We start from the raw sequence: 24,366 nt of genomic DNA on the forward strand, positions 1-24,366 counted from the left end.
TTCTTCTCTCTAACCCTGTTCTTTCTTTTTTGTTAATAAATCTTTAGATATTAGATCTAAAGAATTGCTGAGCGTGTTGTTTTGGGTAAGATCCAAGTATATATTGACCAGGGGCAGGGGCTGGGGCTGGGGCTGGGCCCTTTGGGACCTGAAACAATCTGTGTGGAGTTTGGTGAAATAGGCTTAAGAGCCTCTCACCTTAATTTGGGGGTTGTTGGTCTGGGCTGGTAGAGCAGCTGGGAAGTCTGGGGGTTTGCTGATGTGGCTCTAGCTGCCCAGTGGGGCTGGGAGAGGTGCTGTGGTGGCTGGTTGGATTTGCCTTAGTGAGAAGGAAATCCCAGCCTGAGGCTACAAGCAGCCTGGATTTTAAGCAAAGTTGCCCTGGATTGAGTTCACTAGCTGTGCCCAGAAACCCCATCCTATTACACCTGCTAACACACTCTGGTCCTTTCCCTTGCAGGGATTTGCTTTCCAAGCATGGGATGGTTGGTGGGAGCCTTTCTGGGCCAGTGGCAAACACCAGCTGCTTCTAAGAAAGGTCCCACTTAATCCTACTCAGGCACTTGGCTGCCAAAGTCTGGAAGTGAGAAATTCCCTCCTGACCCCCGCACTGGCAGAACATTGAGGGGCGGCAGCTCAGTAACCTTCATCACGCTGAGAAGCAAAAAGCCCGTAATCTACAGCCAGACCCAGTAGCCGAATGGAGGATTGCAGAGGTGTGGATTCAAGTCGTACCTGTGTTGATTGTGTTTCATTTTCTGCTGGGAAAGGGAGCCACTCCTGGGAGCACAGCAGTGTCACTGCCACTCCCAAAGACGCTCTCGTTCCCTATGACTCCTCCTGTACTTACGAAACATGGATGACGTCTTTATGATTCGGACCCCTGGTATAGAGACTCTAGGAGAATTCCACAGAGACTCTAACAATCTGCACCCCACCATCAACTTATGCCTTGACCACTCCACACAAGAGATACATGTCCTGGACACTACACTACAAATCAAGGATGGCCTGATTGGTACCACACTCTACCGGAAACCCACTGATCGCTAGACTTACCTACATGCTTCTAGCTTCCATCCTGCACACACAACACAATCCATCATTTCTAGTCTTGCCCTGAGATACTATCGCATCTGCTCTGATCCTAGTGACAGAGACCGAAAACTACAAGATCTCTACCATTGATCTGAAGAAGTGGGTCTGTCCCACGAAAGCTCAACACCGAATAAATCATTTTGGTAGTCTTTAAAGTGCTGCTTTTGGGCTGCTTTGTTTTGTAAGATCTCTACCAAACATTCATAAACCTGAATTACCCACCAGATGAACTTAAAAAAAACCAAACAAAAAACAAATCAGCAGGGCTAGATGAATACCGAGAAACCAACTACCCCAAGATAGGCCCAAAAAAGCCAAGAACAGAACACAACTGGTCATCACCTACAGCCCCCAACTCAAACCACTGCAACGAATTATTAAAGACCTACAACCTATCCTTAATCATGATGCCACACTCCAGAAGGCCCTAGGTGACAGGCCTGTTCTCTCCTATAGAGAACCTCCCAACCTTATCAGGCTTCTCACCACCAATCATAGGCTGTACCGCCAAAATACTAATCCTGGAACTTTTCCTTGTAACAAGCCCTGTTGCCAGTTTTGCCCACATATCTATGCTGGAGATTTCATCCCTGGACCGAACCACATTAAGTACAGGATCATGGGCACATTCTCCTGTTCCTCAGCTATAATCGTATATGCCATCGGCTGTGTCTACACGTGCCCCAAACTTCGAAATGGCCATGCAAATGGCCATTTCGAAGCTTACTAATGAAGCGCTGAAATGCATATTCAGCGCTTCATTAGCATGCGGGCGGCAGCGGCGCTTCGAAATTGACGAGCCTTGCCGCCGCGCGGCGCGTCCAGACGGGGCTCCTTTTCGAAAGGGCCCCGCCTACTTCGAAGTCCCCATATTCCCATGAGCTCATGGGAATAAGGGGACTTCGAAGAAGGTGGCGTCCTTTCGAAAAGGAGCCCGGTCTGGACGCGCCGCGCGGCGGCAAGGCTCGTCAATTTCGAAGCGCCGCTGCCGCCCACATGCTAATGAAGCGCTGAATATGCATTTCAGCGCTTCATTAGTAAACTTCGAAATGGCCATTTGCATGGCCATTTCGAAGTTTGAGGCACGTGTAGACACAGCCATCATGTGCCAACAATGCTCAGTAGGCATCCTTCGATCCCAAGGGATCATGGGTTTCCACCCCAGTTGGACTCATTTAAGCAGCGTCTTCTGTGGCTGTGCAATCCAATGCGGGAGTGGCAGTCCTTTCCGCACTGTGAGCAGCAGTAGGCAGATGTCGCTCTGGTGTCACGGGCAGGGATTTTCCTGAGGGCTCTCCTGTCTTCCGCTTCCTTCACCAAGGTAGTTGCATACATCGCAAGAGCTTCCTTCACTCCCTGTTTCCAGGCGTGCCTGTCTGAGGCGAGCGAATGCCAGGTGCTCACACTGATAGAGAGAGCGCTGAGGTCACGCTTGCACGTGTCCTTGTAGCACAATTTCGGTTGCCCTTTCGGCCTCTTTCCAGACGCCAGTTCGCCGAAGAGGAGGTCCTTCGGTATTCGGCCATCCGTCATGCGTGAGACATGGCCCAGCCAGCGCATACGCCTCTGTTTGAGAAGGGTGAACATGGAGACGGCGCCTGCTCTCTCAAGCACTGCGCTATTGGGGACCTTGTCCTGCCATGAGATACCGAGTATGCGCCTAAGGCAGCGCATGTGGAATGTGTTGAGCCTCTGACCCCCTCTACAATGCTCACACACCACGTATATAAGACAGACCACAAACACTCTTCGACAAAGAATGAACGACCATAGAGCAGACATTAAAATCTCCAAATACCCCAACCTGTCAGCCCGCACTTTACTGGAGCGGGCCATTCTGTTAAAGACCTGAGAACTTGTTTGCTACTGAAAAGGGACTTTAACGACCGTCTACAGAGAGACTGCTCAGAACTAACATTCATATTCAAATTCGACACATTAACATGTGGTTTGAAGAGGGACAGCAACTTCCTGCCCCATTATAAGGATTCTTTTACCTTTTAAGTGCTTACTTGTTTTATCTAACTCTTAACTCCCCCCCGGCCCCGCCACCCCTCTGCTCTTCTGACTTGCCAACCTTGATTACGATTTTTGGACCTCTGTGCTTTATATATTGTGTCTGTTCTGGTCTGGCTATGATCTGAAGGAGTGGCTCTGTCCCATGAAAGCTCATCACTGAATAAATTACTTTGCTAGTCTTTAAAGCGCTAGCGGACTGCTGTTTTGTTTTGCTAGAATACAGACTAACACGGCTCTCTCTCTCCCAAAGAAGCCGAGGTTAAGGGGCTTGCAAGCGGGCAAGCCGGAGGTGACGCGTGGGCTGCTTTACCGCCCAGCCTGCCGCTCAGAGTGTGCCCGAGAGCACCGATCCGAGTTTACGGGGCTCAGCAACTGCTGTCACAGTAACTGATTCCAAGCCAACTGTGGGGCGGAGGGAAGGGAATCCATACGTCCACACTCAATACCCCAAGAATCAGGGGCACCATGTGGGAAGAGTTTAGCTACACACCCCTGCCAAGCTCTGAATGCTCCATTACATTTTCCCTCATTTGCCCTCCCCTAAAATTAGACTCAGCCACAGCTTTGCCCTCCAGTCTCCAAACGTTTCCGAAGGAGCCCCCCCTGCAGGCCCCAGGGAGATGGCTGTGCCTATACGCAAATCGTCATCAATCCCAAATGCCTTCCCAACGTGTGTCAATGGGGTGAGGGTGTCCCAAGCACCCACAGAGTCCAAATAATGCTTCAATTGGAGTGCCGATGTTCTGGGAAGCAGCATCCCCCCCACAGCCGTGCCCCTGCGCACCGCTGCCTGATGCAGCCTTCCGGCAGGGAGTCACAAATGACGGTGTTGAGTGGCTCCATTCAGCTCAATGGCCGGTAACTCTAAAACCTGGTGGTGGTCTAATGTCAACTAGCTTGCTGCAGACTGTTTAAACAGAGGTGCCTGTGTGTAGCACAGCCTGGCCTGGGATCTGTCCCCCTCCTCCCCACCCTGGAGGTGTTTGCCGGAGAACCAGCTGCCCCAGCCGGTTGCTGACAGCTTTGCAACGATCTTTGCAAAAGCTGAACAAACCTGAGCTGCTGCCCCTGTTCTCAAGCATTCTTGATCCAAAAGGCAAAACCCCTGGGCTCCCCGTTTAGCTGGTGGGCATTTGGACAATGTGAACAGGCAGGGCCCAGCTCTGCCTCCAGGCTAGAGGTGTGTGAGCCCAGTGGCTGTAGAGGGGGGTGGGTGGGGGTGGAAGTGGGGGGGTGGCTCTGGTTCCCAGCGAGGCAATGTTAGAAGGCTTTCCCTTCACCCCGCCCCCACCTCTCATCACACAAGCGGAAATCAGGAGATCAGAAGCCCAAAGCAAGTTAGTTCCAAGCAAGTGCACCCCTAGCTCTGCAACCTGGCCAAATCTGCTCCCCAGGGTTCCTCTGCCAGCCTGACAACCCAGAGCTTTCACGCTGTCTCGCTTCCCAGCTCAGACACTGCAGAACACCGCACTGGCCCCATTCCCTGACACTCCCTCTGATAAGGCCTCGCTAGACTTGCAGTGTGTGCCCTTAGCCACATCCCTTATAGTCACCCTCCACTTGGGCGGGTCCTGAGACAGGAGGCTTCATCCCACCTCCTTTGTATCCCATGGGGGAGGGGTCATGGGAGAGGGTGCGTTCTGGCCACGGCCAGGAGTTTCTTTAGCTTTTACTGTTGCTTTTGCTGCCCCCGCCCGCCCAGCCCTCTTGCCAGTCCTAACTGGGCCTAACTTGACTTCAGTTTGAGAGAGGGAGCCAGGCAGCCTTTCAGCGTATGCTCATGTATTACACTCCCACCATGCCCCGTACTACGGCCCGTAACCCTGTAACTGCTCTTATCTCTTCCCATTAGACCAGCAAACCCAGCCAGCCAGGCAGACACAACAGGCAGCGTTCCTGTCCTTTGTTCACATGTAACTCTTCTGCCACAAGGTGTCGGCAGCAAGCAGGGCATCTAGGGGCTCCTTTTCACCCATCTCACACAGAACTGGCTCCAGCCCACACCCAGTAGCCTGGGAAATGTGCACCCCCGGGCGCCTTGGAGAGGCGATGCTTCCCCACTCGCACGCACAGAGTCTGAGTGTAGAAAAGAAACTTTTAATGAAAGAGGCAGAGAAATCACATGGCAATAGCTTGGGAAAATCCCACACCCAGAGTTCGTAACTAACCCTCAAGTAACTGTCCCAGCTCAGATGGATTGAGCAGTGTCCTTTGCCTCTCAGGCTCACCAGTCCAGTACTGTAAGGATCGAATCCACACACCCCAACATTCTCTGCACCCAACCTCAAATGCCCCACTTACAACTCTGTCCAGTCCGTGCAGGTCCTGACACATCACCCCGATGCACCCCTCATTGAGCCTGAGGCAAGGCCAGACATCCTCTCATTGGTCCAGTGTCCTGTGTGCCCCCCCACTGGCCGTTTGTCCCCTGTATTGTGGCTGGAGGGAAAACCAGCTCTCCATGGCTTGAGCCGCCGGTTCTACTGCTCAGCTCGTAGCAGTTTCAGCTTTGGGCCTAACTGCAGCACCTACCAAGAAGGAGTCTCACAAAGGCTACGTCTACGCTAGCCCCTTCTTTCTGAAAGGGGTATGGTAATAAGCAAGGTCAGAATATGCTAATGAGGCACTACCATGAATATGAGGCACCTAATTAGCATAATGGCAGCTACAGCAGGCCGCCCATGCAGTGCAGATGGGACCCTTTGCAAAGCCCCTTATTGCTATTTGGTTTTAGGGGCTTTCGAAGACTAGGGGGCTGTGGCCGCACTTGGCCAAAATTTTGAAATGGCCGTGCTAATGGCCAAATCGAAGAATACTAATGAGGTGCTGAAATGAATATTCAGCACCTCATTAGCATACTGCCACCTGCGCCACGTCAGAAGTGCCCCAGTTTGCTTGCGTGTGGGTTGGCTACATGGGGGTCCTTTCCCAAAGGACCCTACACACTTCAAAATCCCCTTGTTCCTATCAACTGATAAGGGGATTTCCAGGTCTGCAAGGGTCTTTCAAAAAGGATCCCTATGGAACCAAGCCACAAAGTGCCCTGTCCAACAGCATCCTAATGAGGCACTGAATATTCATTTCAGCACCTCATTAGTATTGTTCTATTCAGTTATTAGCATAGCCATTCCAAAGTACAGCTGCAGTCCAGAGCTACGTCTACACGTGAAGCCTACATCGAAGTAGCTTATTTTGATGTAGCGACATCGAAATAGGCTATTTCAATGAATAACGTCTGTACGTTCTCCAGGGCTGGCAACGTCGACGTTCAACATCGACGTTGCGTGGCACCACATCGAAATAGGCGCTACGAGGGAACGTCTACACGCCAAAGTAGCACACATCGAAATAAGGGTGCCAGGCACAGCTGCAGACAGGGTCACAGGGCGGACTCAACAGCAAGCCGCTCCCTTAAAGGGCCCCTCCCAGACACACTTGCACTAAACAACACAAGATCCACAGAGCCGACAGCTGGTTGCAGACACTGTGCATGCAGCATGGATCCCCAGCTGCCGCAGCAGCAGCCAGAAGCCCTGGGCTCAGGGCTGCTGAACACGGTGACCATAGAGGCCTGCAGGGGCTGGAGAGAGAGCATCTCTCAACCCCTCAGCTGATGGCTGCTATGGTGGACCCCGCTATTTCGATGTTGCGGGACGCGGATCGGCTACACGTGCCCTACTTCGATGTTCAACTTCGAAGTAGGGCGCTATTCCCATCCCCTCATGGGGTTAGCGGCTTCGACGTCTCGCCGCCTAATGTCGATGTTAACATCGAAATAGCGCCCAACACGTGTAGCCGTGACGGGCGCTATTTCGAAGTTAGTGCCGCTACTTCGAAGTAGCGTGCACGTGTAGACACGGCTTGCAAGTGTTCAGGAGGGTGGTTGGGTGACTTGCATTACTGAACCCTGTTTTTTTGTCAGGTGGTGGAGCTGGCCCATGGTCCCTGGGGTTGATGTCCCATAAATCTTGTCTTAGGTGCTGTGGTCACCCCTTGTATTTCAGGGCATGATTGCCAGGGTGCGGGAGAGGTGGGACCTGCTTGTCTCTGGTACCCAGCCTTCCCAAGGCCAAGCCAGCTGGCTGCTTTGAAAACAGTTGCGCAAATCCAGCGGCCATTTGTGCTCTAGAGAACAGACTGGCCCTGCTGGTTGGTCTGGTGGGGAGAGAGCTGCGCAGGGCAGCTGTGTCCCTCACTGCCAGGACTCCCAAGTTTAGAGCAAGGTCTGCCTACCAGGACCAGCACCAGGGGTACGGGGAGAGGACAGGACAGGACATAGCTTAGCCTTAGCCTCCTGCTGGGTGCTCAGAGAGTGCCATTGGCACTGGAGGAAAAGGCTTCTGCCTCTGCAGCTCCCCATTGCACAGCCCAGACGGAGCTGCCCTCCACTGAGGACGTCACTCCGCCTCTCTTTGGGGCATGCCCCAGGCAAAGGATAAATTGAGCCCTGCCACTGGGTCCATGCTGTGGCAGCCAGTTTCAGCCACTTCACGCTGGATCCACGCCGCGTCCCAGGGAATTTGCAGCCCCTGGGCTGGCCTCACCCCTTCCTACCCTGGACAGCTCATGCAGAACAGAAGGCCCCCGCGCTGCAGGGGGGTGCTGTGAGGAGGGGCAGGCAGGGCTCTGGCTGATAGGAGCCTGTGATGGGGTTCAGGGGTCCCCCTGCACTGCACCCCGTCCGCTGGCAGGAGTGACTCTCACTCAGCAGGTACAACAGGAGGTTTATTAGGCACCAGATGCCCAGTTTCTCACAGAAGCGTCAGTGCAGCAGTCAGAGACAGTCCTTCCAACCCGTCCTGGGGTGAGGAGCCCGAGGGGTGCCCCTCTGGGGTGTAGCTTTTGGCTGGCTGCCTTCCAGCTCCCTCTCACCCAGCCTCTAACTGCTGCCCCCGATTCAAAACCAGCTCAGCTCCACCCTCCTCTTTGTTCAGGGCTGAGGTGTTACCTGCCAGCCTAGGTTATAGCCCCAGGGTCATCCTCAGCCGCTGGGAGCTGCTCTGCTTGTCCCACACATCCAGCCTGAGTCTCACACATGCACTCCCCCCACTCCATCACAGAGCCCCACAGCAGGTAGGGGTGGGGAGCCACAGAAGCGGGGGATGGGAAGGGACCTCAGCTTGTCCCTGGCTGAGTCTCCCAGGGCCCTGTGCTGTGCCAGAGGGGGCTGTGGGCTGGCCCTCCCCCAGCCCTTCATAGAGCCAGGCGCAGCGGGAAGGACAGCATGTCACCGGCTCCCCGCAGGCTGAGCGCCATTGTGCCAGGGAAGGAGCTCATTGTCTGCAGGCAGGCAGGCTCATGCAGACAATGCGGCTCTGCTGAGCAGCCAAACAGGTGCTGGAGCTGGCGGGGGCCCAGGGCTCCCCGGCAGGAGATCCTCAGAGAAGGGCTCGGAAGAGCCGCCTTTGGAGAGCCTGGGCTGTGTGACTGGAAGGGCAAATGGGGGTAGGAGTTGGGGTTAGGGGCACTTAAGGGAGGAACGTGAGTTGGCTGGGGGGCCAACAGTGGGAGGAAGGGGTTGGTGAAGGGGAGTAAGGCAGGCCTGTGGTGGGGGGGAGCTAGCTCAGTGGTTAGAGCATTGGCCTGCTAAACCCAGGGGTGTGAGCTCAGTCCTTGAGGGAGTCACTTAGGGACCAGGGCAAGTTTTTTACAGAAAGCGGGGAGGTGCTGGTTCAGGCTGAATGACATTCTGAGGTCCTTTACATCTCTTTGAGGTGTGTATCTCCATATAGCTTCGACAGGAGTAGGGATAGCTCAGTGGTTTGAGCATTGCCCTGCTAAAGCCAAAGTTGTGAGCTCAGTCCTTGAGGAGGCCATTTAGGGATCTGGGGCAAATAGATTTAGCTGGCTTATTGGTCTCTGGGTATGACTTTTAAAAAAAAAGCGGGGGGAGGGGTTAACTCAGTGGTCTGAGCAGTGGCCTGTTAAACTCCCTGAGTTGTGAGTTCAGGCCTTGAGAAGTTTGGGAGAAATAATGTGTGGGGAGGAAATCTGTCAGGGATGTTGCTTGGTGCTGTGTATCTCCCCAGATGAAAAAAATGTCAAGGGGGTGGGAGAGGTCAGTGGTTAGAGCATTGACCCACTAAACCCAGGGGTGTTGAGCTCAACCCCCTGAGAGGGCCATTTAGGGGGTCTCAGGCAAATAGATTTAAAAAAAAAAAAGTGGCAGGGATGGTGCTTGGCCCTGCCCAGCGGAAGGGGACTGGACTGGATGAATTCCCAGGGCCCCTTCCAGCTCTGTGAGATGTGTATCTCTGTATATAAATCACAGGGCCTGTCACTTGAGCTCCAGGGGGACCTCCCTCAGCTGCCTCTACCAGTACATCCATTATCTTCTCTGCCAAGCTGAGCCCAGCCCTGAGAGGGTGCCACTGCAATCCCCCCGTCTTCATCACTCAGCAAGGCCTGGGAAAGTGACAAGGTCAGGGCCCACCTCCACTCTTCTGGTTTTAGCCCTCAACACAGACCACAGAACTGGCTGTGCTCTAGCAAAGCATTTTAGCCAGAGGTTATTGTGGCTGCAGCTGAGGCCTCACCCAGACTGGGCACATCCCTGCCAGTCACAAAGCCTGGGCAGAGCAGGGGCTGAGATTCCTGCTCGGTGGGGGATGAGCATCCCAGGAAGAAGAGATGGAAAGCTACACTGAAAAGGGAAAGCCCCAGGTGCCTCTGAGATCAGACAGACCCCCACAGCTCTGCAGAAGCAGGGGACTCACTGCCCCATGAACTGAGCAGCTGAGCTGGGACCTGTGCTAGCCCAATGTTCCCACAGCCTGTACAGCAGGGCGGCTCTGCCAACAGTAATACCCAGGCATCAGCCAACGTAACAGTGTGTGTGTCTGGTACAACTTCCATCCAGGGACACCAGATACCTGGCAATCATTGGCTAACTCAGCCTCATGCTTTGCAGGAGATGTGGCAGTAGAGCCACCGACCGGCAACAAGAATCTCCCAGAGTCACAGAGTCAGCTGCATGTGCAGAACCCAGGAGTCCTGGCTCCCAGTCCCTCCTGTACTCTCTAGGAGGCCTTCCCCCCGAGATGTGAATAGAGCCTGGGAGGGTTTGCTCTCATCCCTTGTTGTGTTCTCTCTGTGCCTCACTGCCCCACCTACACTACAGGGACTCTCAGGTTGCCCCCCACCCCACCTGGGTAGTGGAGGCTTGTTAAGCACTAAGTTATCTGCTCAGAGCTCTGGCTGAGCAACAGGCGTAGCGGCTGAGCCTGGGGGCAGGCCAGAGTTGGGCAGAGCCCTTGGGCAGTCAGCCTATGCAGTGGTGAGCAGGGGAGTCACAGAAGCGCTCCCTGCCTGGGCCCTGCTGGGGCTGTCCCCTTCCCCACCCCTCTTCCTGGCACACATCCCAGTGCGAAAGGGCCAGCCCAGCGACACAGATGGAGGTGGAGACCTTCGCAAGGCTGTGCTCTGGCCCTGGGCTCCTGCCAGGTTCCCTGGGCTGCCTGTGCCCAGGAAAGGGAGGGAGGTAAAGAGCAAGGGAGCTTTCACCCATGCACAAACCTGAGAGCGGGGAGGAGGGGCATGCTGAGCTATGGGTCTCAGCCCTCCCTTCAATCACTGTGAGCAGGCTACGCTGCAGCCTCACCCACACCTGGCTTCTGACATGCCCTGAGGAGGCTCCAAGCGTAAGAATTAATCACCATAACACATAACAATAATTTGCCCGTACTCACAGCCAGGTAAATGTGGCTGCCTTACACCAGCACCAATGCATAAGCCAGTAACGTAACAGTGCCACCTGGTCGTCAGTTTGGGTATCGCAGCAAGGGCATCCCCCGCGGAACATGCCACGGGCTCTCTGACACCGGTCATGGCGTCTCGCCACAGCTTCCAGTGCTGAACTGAGGAGGTTCCTCTGGCTCTGGGTTCAGGCCCAGAAAGATGATAGCACACCGGGAGGGAATTCAGGAAAGAGCAGGCAGAAGCTGCCATGTACCTTGAAGGAGCTAAGAGCCTCCTGGCTAGAGCACTGCACCCCTTTCATTGCAGCTGGCCAACACTGACCTAAACCTTGGACTAGTCCACAGGGAAGAAGGACATCCCGGCATAGTGCAGAGCCAAGCTGCCTTCTTCCAGCGGCTACAGCATGGTAAGAAATAAATATGCCAAGAACAACAAGAAGGCCTGTGGCCCCTTATAGACTAACATATCTTGCAGCATAAGCTTTCGTGGGCAAAGACCCGCTTCATCAGATGCATGAGTAGGGGGGCGGTGTCAGAGGGGTATTTAAAGAGTGGAGTCCCAGGAAGAGGGAGGGCCGGAGCTGACAAGGTCTATTCAGCAAGGTGGAAATGGCCCAGTCCCAAAAGCAGTTATCAAAAGAGGAAAATCCAAGTCAGATCAGATGGGGGATGTGAACCTTTGTCAGAGTCTAACTTGTTTTGCCCTCTTTTGGTAAGTACTGTTGATACCAGGCCATTTCCGCCTGGCTGAATAGACCTCGTCAGCTCCGGCCCTCCCTCTTACTGGGACTCCGCTCTCTAAATACCCCTCTGAAACCACCCCCCCAACTCATGCACCTGACAAAGCGGGTCTTTGCCCACAAAAGCTTATGCTCCAAAATCTCTGTTAGTCTATAAGGTGCCACAGGACTTCTTGTTGTTCTCGAAGCTACAGACTAACGTGGCTCCTCTCTGATATATGCCAAGAACGAATCATGCCAAACCAACCAAATTTCCTTCTTTGAGCGAGTGGCTGGGGAGAAGCTGGGGAGCAGCGCTATATCTAAAGAACACTTTTTACATTGTGATGCCAAAAAAGGCTATTCCTCCAAATCAGCTGCTGGTATGGCATTCTGACACACCAGAGCCGTGTCTACACGTGCACGCTACTTCGAAGTAGCGGCACTAACTTCGAAATAGTGCCCGTCACGGCTATACGCGCCGGGCGCTATTTCGAAGTTAACTTCGACGTTAGGCGGCGAGACGTCGAAGTCGCTAACCCCATGAGGGGATAGGAATAGCGCCCTACTTTGACGTTCAACGTCGAAGTAGGGACCGTGTAGTCGTTGCGCATCCCGCAACTTCGAAATAGCGGGGTCTGCCATGGCGGCCATCAGCTGAGGGGTTGAGAGATGCTCTCTCTCCAGCCCCTGCAGGGCTCTATGGTCACCGTGGGCAGCAGCCCTTAGCCCAGGGCTTCTGGCTGCTGCTGCGGCAGCTGGGGATCCATGCTGCATGCACAGGGTCTGCAACCAGTTGTCGGCTCTGTGTATCTTGTGTTGTTTAGTGCAACTGTGTCTGGGAGGGGCCCTTTAAGGGAGCGGCTTGCTGTTGAGTCCGCCCTGTTACCCTGTCTGCAGCTGTGCCTGGCACCCTTTTTTCGATGTGTGGTACTTTGACGTGTAGATGTTCCCTCGCAGCGCCTATTTCGATGTGGTGCCGCGCAACGTCGAAGTTGAACATCGACGTTGCCAGCCCTGGAGGACGTGTAGACGTTACTCATCGAAATAGCCTATTTCGATGTTGGCTTCACGTGTAGACGTAGCCCAGCATGCCCCACATTGCTGCCTTTCAGAATTAGCTACCAGTGTTCCTGGAGCTCATCCACGGAGGTGGGGATTCACTTGGTCCTAGGGGGAGCTAGTTCTGAGTCTGGGGCTTCACCTGTCAGATTTGACTCCCTGACAACCTCTCCTTGGTCCTGGAGACAATCCCTGGTCCCTGTGCAGTGCCCCACCTTCACACAGCCTCTACGCACACATAAGGGGCAACCAGCTCTGACAAACACCTGCTTCTTGGTACAGCACCACCACCGTCCACACCCTCTCCCGACACTCAATACCACGAGCATCTACATGTACATTTGCACGCTGCCCAGAGGCACAGCAGCAACATACACACCCCACCTTTACACACACACACATCCTTTCACACAGCACCTCCACACACACACACACCCTTGGCCCTACGCACCACACTGGCTCCAATGTTGCTATCTTGGCTCTGCACCCAGTGCTGTCAGCACACCCACCTGCCCCCTGCCCTTCCCCGTTTCTTTTGTGGCCCCACGACCACCCGCTGCAGGCATCTGCTAGCGGCACAGTCCCACTTGAGGCAGGAGAGACAAGGTATGGTGGGTACACCCCACACAACCCCCTCCCCCTGCCAGCATAAGCAGTGTGTTGTTACTGTTGCTGTTACTGTGATTATTTATGTACTTTCCATTGTTCTACAAACTAACTACCATGAATACATGAGGGGTGCAATTTTATATTCTTGCCTCAGGTGCAGAATTAGCTAGTTAGGGTACTGAGATTGTCACAGAACCTACTACTGGAGAGACCAAGAAGGATTTTTATTCTGGAGTAAAAATGAGTTTGTTCTGCTCTGAATACATCAGCACAGAGATCTCTCCTGAAATAGAGGTGCTGGTCAATTTCACAGCTGAATCAGTTGCTCATAAACTTCACAATTACTGACATTTACTATGCTTATGGTTATACTAGAGAGGTTTGTGACATAGTAGGGCATGCAACAAACTAAACATGGATCAAATGCATCAACGTTTCAAATCCATCACAGAATACACCACCTTGAAGAGCGAGTACAGACACATGTTCAAAATATTCTTTAACTCAACTATTTCTAACTATTCATAGCCCGAAATCAGCCACACATGCAACGTTTGGTTCAGGTCTCCGAATGTTGCTTTTCATGTTATGAATTTCACATCTGTAACAATATTTTACAAGTATGATTTTATTAAATAATTGAACCAATAAATAATTGAAATTCAATGGATCGATTGCAAAATGCAAAGGAGAATAAATAGCACCTTACAGGATTAGAAGGAAACATGGGCCTGCAGTTGTACAAAAAGATGGGCAAGTTGAGGGAGGCAGCTCCAGAAAACAGACTCCTCTCCTTGCCAACCCCTTGGGGCAGAGATGCTGCATTTAAACCATGTTCCAGCTGGCTCCATCCTTCTGTCCCTGACCTTGCACAGCAGGGGATGGGGGGCTACCTGCCAGCCCAGGCAGGCCAGGAAGCAGCACTGTAGCTGTTTCTCAGCATGAAGACTCCTGTGGGGTCAGCATTTCCCCTCACAGCCGCTCTGCAGAGCAACCATGGGAGCAGGAGGAACTGACCAAGCCTGTGCCAGGCTGGGACTCAGGCAGCTTTGACCAAGGAGGCTCGGCACCCTATTGCAAAAGGGTTACTAGGTAAAGGACTGACAAAGGGCCTTACTGCCGGGCCACCTCTGGGGAACTTTACTGGGAACATTCAGACAGGGTTACCCTACAGAAAAGAGAACATCCCTGAGGCGCAGCGTGTCTGTAACAGTACCCACTCGTTCCCACCGCAGTACCACCGGGCTCAGCAACCTTGGAGGCAGTGTTGAAAACTGACCTTCCATCCTCTCCAGCCTGAGTGCCGGTGATACTTTTAAAAGCCACTAGGGGTCCTTCTGACAACAGCTCCGTGAATAAACACGCGAAGAGGCAGGGCTCTCCCGCTTGGGGAGGGGGTTGGCCGTGTGAGACGGGCTTTTCCTACTCCCCAGGCGGCCTGGCTCTGTGCCAGCACCCGGCTGCCTGGGGGGAGGAAGGGCGGGGCTGAGCTCCCGCCTCACCTGCTGTTCTTGGCACGCGTGCCGTTCTTGGCACGCGTGCCGGCTCTGCGGAGCCCTAGCACGTCACACACGCTCCCGTTCGGGCTGCTGGCGCCTGGCCCTTGTACCGGGGCTGTGGCGCACTCCGGCATCCACCCACCGGCCAGAGGCGCAGGGCGCCGGCTCCCCCCCCCACACGGGATTGCACACCGCCGGGCCGGGCGGGAAAGCCCCGTCTCTGGCGGGACCGGGGAGGGGCGGGTGGGGGATCACTTGTTCATCCCTCAGCACTGCAGCGCGCGCCCTTCCCGCCCAAATAACGGCCGCGCCCCTCCCAGGCAGGCGGGCGAGCGGAGCGCCGAGCGCTCGATGTGCTCCGGCGCCATTTTCCAGGAAGCGGGTGAGAGGCCGGAGGGCGGCGGCGGCGGCGCGGCAGGGCCGGGGGCGCGGGGAGCAGCGGTGCGGTGCGGTGCGGTGCGCTCGGCTCAGGGGGTGTGTGCGTGTGCGCGGCTGGGGGGCGGTGGGGAGCGCAGGGCGGGGGGGTGTTTGTGACTGGGGGGCGGGGGGGAGCGCGGGGCTGGGGGGGTGTTTGTGACGGGAGTGGTGGGGAGCGCAGGGCGGGGGGGTGTTTGTGGCTGGGGGGCGGGGGGCAGCGCGGGGCCGGGGGGGTGTTTGTGACTAAGGGGCGGTGGGGAGCGCAGGGCCGGGGGGTTGTGTTTGTGGCTAGGGGGCGGTGGGGAGCGCGGGGCCGGGGGGGGGGGGCGTTTGCGGCTGGGGGGCGGTGGGGAGCGCAGGGCCGGGGGTTGTTTGTCACTAGGGGGCGGTGGGGAGCGCAGGGCCGGGGGGTGGTGTGTGTGTGTGTGTTTGGCTGGGGGGCGGTGGGGAGCGCAGGGCCGGGGGGGTGTTTGTGACTAGGGGGCGGTGGGGAGCGCAGGGCCGGGGGGTGGTGTTTGTGGCTGGGGGGCGGTGGGGAGCGCGGGGCCGGGGGGGGGGCGTTTGCGGCTGGGGGGCGGTGGGGAGCGCAGGGCGGGGGGGTGTTTGTGACTGGGGAGAGGGGGGGAGCGCAGGGCCGGGGGGTGGTGTTTGCGGCTGGGGGCCGGGGGGGGGGGTGTTTGCGGCTGGGGGGCGGTGGGGAGCGCAGGGCTGGGGGGGGGGGCGTTTGCGGGTGGGGAGCGTGGGGCCGGGGGGGAGCGTTTGCGGCTGGGGGGCAGTGAGGAGTGCGGGGCCGGGGGGTGTTTGTCACTACGGGGCGGTGGGGAGCGCAGGGCCGGGGGGGTTGTGTGTGTGTGTGTTTGGCTGGGGGGCGGTGGGGAGCGCAGGGCCGGGGGGGTGTTTGTGACTAGGGGGCGGTGGGGAGCGCAGGGCTGGGGGGTGTTTGTGGCTGGGGGGCGGTGGGGAGCGCGGGGCCGGGGGGGTTGTGTGTGTGTGTGTGTGTTTGGCTGGGGGGCGGTGGGGAGCGCAGGGCCGGGGGGTGTTTGTCATTACGGGGCGGTGGGGAGCGCAGGGCCGGGGGGTGTTTGTGACTAGGGGGCAGTGGGGAGCGCAGGGCTGGGGGGTGTTTGTCACTAGGGGGCGGTGGGGAGCGCAGGGCCGGGGGGTTGTGTGTGTGTGTGTGTGTGTTTGGCTGGGGGGCGGTGGGGAGCGCAGGGCCGGGGGGTGTTTGTGTCTAGGGGGCGGTGGGGAGTGTGGGGCCCCGGGCTGTTTGGGTCCGGGGATCGCGTCGGGTGCAGGGGCCGGGCCACCAGGCCACACTAACGCCCCTCTCCCTCCCTTGCAGAGGTCCCCCAGGCATCAGTGCCCCAGCCCACCACAATGTTCCACGGGATCCCTGCTGCGCCTGGCCCAGGAGGTGAGTCCCGCTGGCCCTGTCGCTGTGGGGAGCAAGGGGCCCCACAGCACCACCCCATGGCCTGGGCTGAGACACAGACTGGCCCGGTCGACACCTGACAGAGCCCTGCCTGCTGGCCATGAGCAGGGCTGTGACCCAGGCCCACCCCGCCCCTGGCCAGAGACCCAGTGACACCGCGGGCTCCAGCTCCCCTCAGGGGACTGCCTGCCCTCAAAGTCCCCAGGGGTCAGGCTAGCGGGGCTGGGGGCAGCAGAGTGGTGGGACACTGGGCTCATGGGAGGGTGGGTATCACGGCCACAGAGGCAGGTTACGAAGCAATGGCTCAGTCTGCATCAACAGGGGTTAGGATAGCACAGCAGTTCCCAAATTGGGTTGGGACCTCATTTTAATGAGTTCCCCTGGGTTGGCTTAGACTTGCTGAGATCGAGGCCAGACAAAGGGCTTCAGCCCTGTGCAGTGGGCCTCAGGTTCCAGGCCCCTCCTGGGGCTGCAGCCTGGGTCCTCAACCTCTCCTTTGTTCGGGCAATGGGGCTGGTCTTTTGTTCCCCTTACTCGCACCCCTGGTGGCAGGGCCTGGGTTTTGGCTGAGGCATGTGTCTGTGCATTACTTTTTCTTGGCAGAAGTGGATTGTACAGCAATGAAGTTTGAGACCCCCTGAGATAAAGAACAGCTTTCCCACACTGAGGGCAGTTAAGCTGTGGAGCAGGTGCCCCAGGGAGGTTGTGGGTCCCCATCAGTGGAAGTTGTTAAGAACAGGCTGGACAGATGCCTGGAAGGGATGGGCTCTGTTTACTTGGCCCTGCTCCAGTGCAGGGGCTGGACTCAACTTCTCAAGGACCCTTCCAGCTCACAATCTGATTCTCCCTTGTGAACTGTGCTGGGTTCTCTGGCCTGGAGCAAGGGGCGGTGATCAGCAGGAGGGGCGGGATGGAAGAGCGGAGCAGGCTGTAGAGGTCCTGGGTGCTAGCAGTATCCCTGTAGCTAGTCGACTAAGGAGCTGTGGACGTGGTTCTTCCTAACACCGGGTTACCAGGAAGGTTTTGCATTGTGGGCGTCACTGGTAGGCCCCTAGCTGTAAGTGCTAGGTCTGTTCATGGATTTCCTCTTTTTCAGCCCCAGGGAATAAGCCAGAACTGTACGAGGTGAGTAACGCTGGTCACGTTCCCCTCCTCGTCCTGTCTCTGGCACAGGAGGCAGAATGACCTTCCAGCGTAAGTCGGGTTTGGCTCTGCAAACTGTTTCACAGCCCTCAGTGCTGGAGCATTCAGGGGACCCTAGCTCTTGAGGTGATTCCCAGCTCCTTACCTCCATCTCAGTGTGGGTTTCTCTGGTCCCTGTCTCCTCTACCCTGTGGTGAGGATGCAGGAGGTCCGTATCTGTCAGCTCCGTCCCCACCTGCTTCCAGCCTGTCCATTTGTGCAGCTGACCACACACTGTGCGGGTACCTGACAGGCTGTGTATCTGCTCTCCTTGCAGGAGGTGAAGCTGTATAAAAATGCACGGGAGCGAGAAAAGTGAGTCCATCCCCAGCCGAATGGGTTCCCATGTGGTACACAGTTCTGTGGGGCTTGGGAGTGCTGGGACTTCAAGCTGTTGTCTGCAGTGAGGTCCTTGCTCGGGAGATGCTGGGGCTGATGGTGCAGGGAGCTCTGCGTTCTGATGCTCTGTCCCCGCGCCAAGCTAGGAAGGACCCAAGAGCCCTTCTGCTCCGCCTCTGCCATTGGCCAGGGCAGCCTGCGGCTGAGAAAGATGCAATAGGCGGAAGGGTCTTCTCCACAAAAAGGGAGTGCTCCTGCTGGGCTGTGGAACATGAGAGCCCCTGTGCTGTTCCCAGGGACGCGGGCGCGTGTATAGCGGTGGGGGTCACAGGCTATGCGCCTTCACGGGCTTCTGCGCTTGGGTTTCAGGTACGATAACATGGCTGAGCTGTTTGCGGTGGTGAAGACGATGCAGGCTCTGGAGAAAGCCTATATCAAGGACTGTGTCTCTCTCAACGAGTGAGTCCCTAGCTGGGTTTTGTTTCCAGCCTGGTCTCTCCCAGGGGAGCCAAGCGGATGCAGCAGCAGGAGCATCTCCTGCAGGATGCGTCGTTACCGAGTGGAGCAGAGTGACCTCCCCTCCCCAGGGCACTGCGGACACACTGGGGAGGGGGCTCAGAGAAGCATCAAAACAGCCCCTTAGTCCCCCCTCAGGCCCTGCCCACTTCCCCTGGGGGCCAGGCAACATTGCTCCATGCAGAGGGTCTCCAGTCAGAGACCCTGGGGAACCTCCCCTGCCGTGGGGGCTGTTACAGTGTTCTCCTTTCCCCTGGGGACCTGCTTGTACATCCTCGACCTCCGTGTTCCCCTCCTGCTTGGCATGAGCCACTCCAGCTGTTCTTACTCCATGCACTGCCCCAGGTACACGGCAGCCTGCTCCCGGCTCCTGGTCCAGTACAAAGCTGCCTTCAAACAGGTACAGGGATCCGAAATTGGCTCCATCGATGAATTTTGCCGCAAGTTCCGGATGAGTTCAGCCTCCAGCAGTACAGCTTTTGGGGACTCTGGGACAGGAATCTCGGGGGGCTCCCAGAACAGTGGGGGCGGGGGGGGGCTGTGTTGCTGCTGAGTTCTACATGTAGGCCGCATTGACACTAGTCCCCTCCTTTTGGGGCGAGTTGGGAATATGCTAATGAGGCACCACCCTGAATATGCAGTGCCTCATTAGCATAATAGTGGCCCCACACAATTGGAAAGCACAGCTTTTGAATTGTGCGCTGCCTCTCTAGACGGGGGCTTTTTGAAAGGACACTCCTCCGCCCCTGGACTTTGAAAAACCCTTCTTCCTAAAACCAAATAGGAAGAAGGGGCTTTCGAAGTCCGGGGGGTCCTTTCGAAAGGCCCCTGTCTACATGGGCGGTGCGCGATTTGAAAGCAACACTTTCAAATCACATGCAGCCACCATTATGCTAATGAGGCTGTGAGGGGGTTCGGGGTCTCCATCCTCTGCACCCCATCCGCAGGCAGGAGAACAGCAGGTTTATTAGGCAACAGGGCACAGCGTCGTACAGAGGAGTCAGTGCAGCCGGCAGAGACAGGCAGTCCAAGCCATGCTGGGGAGAGGAGGCCCTGAGGGGCCCCCGGAGCCGGGGTCTTGCCCCCTCCTTTGTCTCTCTCTCTCCCAGCCCCGACTAACTGCTTCCAACACCCAGTTCCAGTTCAAACCCCTCAGGCTCCACCTCCTCCTTTGTCTGCAGCCCAGGGGTGTCACCTGGTCGCCAGGTTACCCTCAGCAGGAGCCCCACGTGTACACACAGGTATCTCCCACTACATCACAGAGGCACTGCATATTCATGGCAGCGCCTCCTTAGCATCTTCCCAACTCGCTCATTACCATGTCCCTTCTGAAAGGAAGGGGCTTGTGTAGACATAGCCCTACTGTGCCTGACTGACTTAGATGCTGGGGGGAGAGACTGCATAGATTTGTTTATTCCAAGCCTGGAGGAACCAGTGTGGTCACCCAGGCTGTTCCCCTGTGTCCCTCTGGCCAGAGCCCTGCCCCCAGCTCACTCCCAGAGCAGACCTGTCCCATGAGAAATACAGCCCGCCTAGATTTAAAAACTGTCGGTGCTGGAGAACCCACCAAAGGTGAATTACACTCTCGCGGTCACCTGGCTTAGAGAGGGGGCCCCTGGGCTTGGGGGGGGTGAGTGTGTGCGCGCGCGCGCGTGCACACACACTCTCTCTCTCTCTCCCTCCCTCCCCTGGACCAAAGGCACTTCCACCTTGTCGTAATCATATTACCTTCGTATAAATCCCGTGTACTTCCACGTCACACCTGCAGCAGTATTCAAGGTCACCACATCTCTAAAAAGATGTATTGGAATTGGGAAAGGTACAGAAAAGGGCAGAAAACCGATTAGGGGTATGGAATGGCTGGGGTATGGTGTGGGGAGAGTAGTAAGAGTGGGATTTCTCAGCTTGGAAAAGAGGCGGCTAATGTCCAGAACATCCCAACTGGTTGGACAAAGTCGATAAGGAAGTGGTGTTCTGTCTTCCTTCTCCTAATGCAAGAACTAGGGGTCACCCCATGAAACAAACAGGTAGTGGGGTTAAAACAGACAGAAGGACGGATTTCTTCACACAACGCAGGGCCAGCTGTGGGACTCCCTGCCACAGGGCAATGTGAAGGCTGAGACTATAACAAGGCTCAAAAACCTACTGGATACGTTCATGGAGAACAGGGCCACAAATGGCTGTTCAGCAAGGTGGACAGGGTGGTGCCTCTAGCCCCGTTTGTCAGAAGCTGGGACTGGGTGACAGGAGAAGGATCACCTTTTGGTGACGTGTTCTGGTCATGCCCTCTGGGGCACCCAGCACTGGTCACTGTCTGCGACCAGGCTGGGTGGTCCTATGTTCAGACCGTCGGGGCACGTTCTGTACTGTGCTCCCTTCCCCCAGCTTAGCACATGGAGCGGAACCCGGCTTTCCCTGGGAAATGCTCTTTGTTGGGGGTTATATGGTGCTTGTTACCCTGCCCTGAGCTTGCCCAGCCTCATTGTAACCCTCCTTCTGCTGCAGCTCGACTGCCCGCTGGCCATGGAGAGGATCAAGGAGGATCGGCCAATCACCATCAAGGACGACAAGGGCAACCTGAACCGCTGCATGGCTGACATCGTCTCTGTACGTTCCCGGGGCAAGGGGCTGTGCGCACTGTAATCCCGGCATCCTGTGCTTCTGGGACTTTGGCAGCTGGCCTGGCCTGTGCAGCTGCATGGCTGGTCCCCAGGGGGCTGTCAAGGGCCCGCTGTCCTGGCTTGCCCCCACCCTCCCAAGAGGGCTGGAGTGAGGTGCCCTGCTGCTAGCTTCCAGGCCATTGCTGAGGCACCTCTTTTCTCTTCCAGCTTTTCATCACAGTGATGGACAAGCTGCGCCTGGAGATCCGAGCCATGGATGAGGTGAGAATCACTTACAGAGGGACAGAGGATAAGACAGGGAGTATCTTACAGCCTTGGTATAAATCCAGGGTACACCCCCAGCTTGAATACTGCGTGCAGATGTGGTCATCTCATCTCAAAAACAAAAACAAACAAAAAAAAAACACCCTTGGCTGTGGAAAAGTTTCAGAAAAGGGTAACAAAAACAATGGATTTGGACCGGGTCCATCTGAAGAGAGATTAAAAAGTCTGTGACTTTTCAGTTTAGAAAACAATAGATGAAGGGTGCGGGGATGACTAAGAGGTCGACAAAATCATGACTGGTGTGGAGGAAAAATAAGGAAAAGGTATTTACTTGTTCCCACCACACGAGATCTAGGGGTTACCTAGTGAAATTAGCAACAGGGTTAAGAACAAACAGGATGTATTTCTCATGCAGTGCACAGTTCACTGCTGGAGCTCCTGGCCAGAGGATGGCGTGAAGACCAGGACTTTATCAATAGAGTTCCAAAAAGAGCTAGATCCATTCAGGGAGGTGAGGTCCATCGGTGGCTGTTAGCCAGGATGGGCAGGAATGATGGCGCTAGCCTCCGTTTGTCAGAAGTTGGAACTAGATGACAGGAGATGGACCACTCAATGCTCAGCTGTTCTGTTCGCTTCCCTTGGGGCACGTGGCATTGGCCACTGTCCAAAGACAGGGCACTGGGCAAGATGGATTTTGGTCTGACCTAGTGTGGCTGGTCTTCGGAGAGAGAGGGGGACAAGCTAGGGGTGCATGGAGGCTTCACTGCTGGCAGCAGCGCCTGAAGGGGGGTGGGGCTTTCCCAGCCGGGCCCCAGGCAGGAAAAGCAGAAGCTCCATTTTTTCTTCACACAGCGCACAGTCAACCTGTGGAACTCCTTGCCCGAGGAGGCTGTGAAGGCCAGGACTCTATTAGGGTTTAAAAAAGAGCTTGATAAATTTTTGCAGGTTAGGTCCATAAATGGCTATTAGCCAGGGATAAAGTATGGTGCCCCAGCCTTCATAACAAGGGCAGGAGATGGATGGCAGGAGATAAATCACTTGATCATTGTCTTCTGTTCTCCTTCTCTGGGGCACCTGGCATTGGCCACCGTCGGCAGATGGGATGCTGGGCTTGATGGACCTTTGGTCTGACCCAGTATGGCCATTCTTATGTTCTTATGTTCTCCATGCTTTTGTGCATCCAGATCCAGCCAGACCTGCGGGAGCTGATGGAGACGATGAACCGCATGAGCCACCTACCTCCTGACTTCGAGGGGAGACAGAAAGTGAACCAGTGGTGAGTAGGGTGCTCTGAGGCCCCTGCCCTCTGCAGGAGCAAGCCCGGGTCCTGACCCAGCTCTCCAGGACAGGGCCTGGACCTGCCTTGCCCCATGGCGCTCCTGCCAGTCTGAGGGCATGGGGGAGCGCAGAGTGCCTTCGGGCCCAGCTCCATCAGTCTGCTCCCTCTGCAGTGGGAGGTGCTTGTCCCCAGCCCTGCTCGCCATGTCTGATCAGGGGACTGGTTGCGGGGTGGGACCGTGGCCAGAGGAGCTACCAGCTTCCTCCTAGGCCAGCACTCAGGGCGACAAGTCATGGCTCCTGCCAGGTCCCTCCACTACTAGTGCAGGCGCAAAGTGCAGCCCAGCAAAGGGCCTTCTTTCTGCTCTGGGGGCCAGGCCTGTGCCTTGACTCTCCCCGGCAGGCTGCAGACGCTGAGCGGCATGTCTGCCTCTGACGAGCTGGACGATTCCCAAGTGCGCCAGATGCTGTTTGATTTGGAATCCGCCTACAATGCCTTCAACCGGTTCCTGCACTCCTGAGGCTGGGTCCTGCGCCCTGCCTGGTCCTGAGGAGCGCCCTCCCACTGTAGCAGTCCAGCAGGCTCCAGGCCCTTTCCCCTAGGCTGCTGTTGGGGGCAGGAGGCTGGGAGTGGTGCACTGCAGCCATTCCCGCAGCAGGGTTAGGGCTGAGTCAAGGTGAACTGTGCTGCTGCAGGGCACATTCACACTGGGCCAGCTCCAGCCAGCCTGTCTCCTCTCCTCCCTCCCCGTGAGTCCTGCAAGCAGGGCGGGAGACTTGTACACCTGCGGTAATAAACCCCCATGCTGGCTCGCCTGCGGTGCTGTGGCTCTTGCTGGGTGGGAGAAGTAGGCACAGCCACTGCCCCTGTACTCAGGGCCTGGACCAGCCCATCAGCTCAGATTTTCTGGGTGCCACAGCAGCTGGCTAAGGCAGGGCGCTCCACCCTTGCTGACAACAGGTCATGCCCCAGGCTGCAGGGGAGCCTGGGAAATGAGGGTGGTGGGTGTCAAACAGCTGTCCAGAGGGGGAGAAGGCTGGCAGGGTACAGAGCTCTGGCCCAAGCAGCAGAGGGCCAGGTCTCTGCGTCACTGCCTGCAGGGTGGCACAACGCAGGCCTGGAGCAGAGGAGACATACAGCACTTTATTGATTGGTTTCCCAGGCCCCTGCACCAGGCAGAAGCCCACCCTGTGCAGCCAAGAAAACACCAGCCAGCTAATAAGTCTGTCTGAACTAGTCCAGTGGCCACTGGCAGGCCAGAGCTAGAACCTGTACAGCTCGGGAATGGGGGAAAAATAAAATATCACCCTCCACCTGTGTGGGGAGACGTGCAGTAGGGAAGGGCTCTTCTGCAGGTGGCCGCCTTCAGTCTCTGGCAGCTTATTTCCCCACGCTGGCTTCAGAGCCTGCTCCAAGGCCAGTGCTGCCCCAGGAGCCAACCCCCCAGCCCTGCCAGCAGCCCCAGGGTTCTGCTGCGCAGGTGTGACTGCAGCTGGTGAGACACCACAGGCTGGAAGCCAGCTCTCCGGGGACACTCTGGGACTTGCCACCCCTCTCTGTTAGCAGCACAGGCCCGGTAGCTCACTGCCTCCTGGGGACACAGCCGAGGCCTT

At 56.4% G+C, this 24,366-nt stretch overlaps 1 pseudogene; it reads left to right on the forward strand.

Moving 5' to 3' along the window:
• The first annotated feature begins 15,054 nt into the window (after positions 1-15,054).
• Positions 15,055-24,054, forward strand: LOC142008383 (vacuolar protein sorting-associated protein 28 homolog; annotated as a pseudogene).
• The last annotated feature ends 312 nt before the right edge of the window (positions 24,055-24,366 follow it).

The sequence above is a fragment of the Carettochelys insculpta genome, chromosome 2 (genome assembly GCF_033958435.1).
Source record: "Carettochelys insculpta isolate YL-2023 chromosome 2, ASM3395843v1, whole genome shotgun sequence".
Taxonomy (NCBI): domain Eukaryota; kingdom Metazoa; phylum Chordata; order Testudines; family Carettochelyidae; genus Carettochelys; species Carettochelys insculpta.